The following is a 206-nucleotide window of genomic DNA, read 5'->3' as shown; positions in this document are numbered from 1 at the left end:
ATACTTAAGAAGGAACAACCTGCCAAGATGTTCTTAGCTCAATAAAGGATGGAAAAGCTCCTCCAGATCCCTGCTAAGAGAGGGCTCATCAGGGGCTAGGCATTGTGCTAGAACAGGGGTGGGCAACCTTTTTGTGAGTGCATGCTAAACCCAGCAATCCCTGACTCAAAATTCTTCTGCATGCCAACCCCAATTTTTTGAGAACA

The sequence above is a fragment of the Myotis davidii genome, unplaced genomic scaffold (assembly GCF_000327345.1).
Source record: "Myotis davidii unplaced genomic scaffold, ASM32734v1 scaffold471, whole genome shotgun sequence".
In the NCBI taxonomy this organism is placed as follows: domain Eukaryota; kingdom Metazoa; phylum Chordata; class Mammalia; order Chiroptera; family Vespertilionidae; genus Myotis; species Myotis davidii.
The sequence above is the reverse complement of the archived record's forward strand: the minus strand, read 5'-3'. Positions refer to the sequence as shown.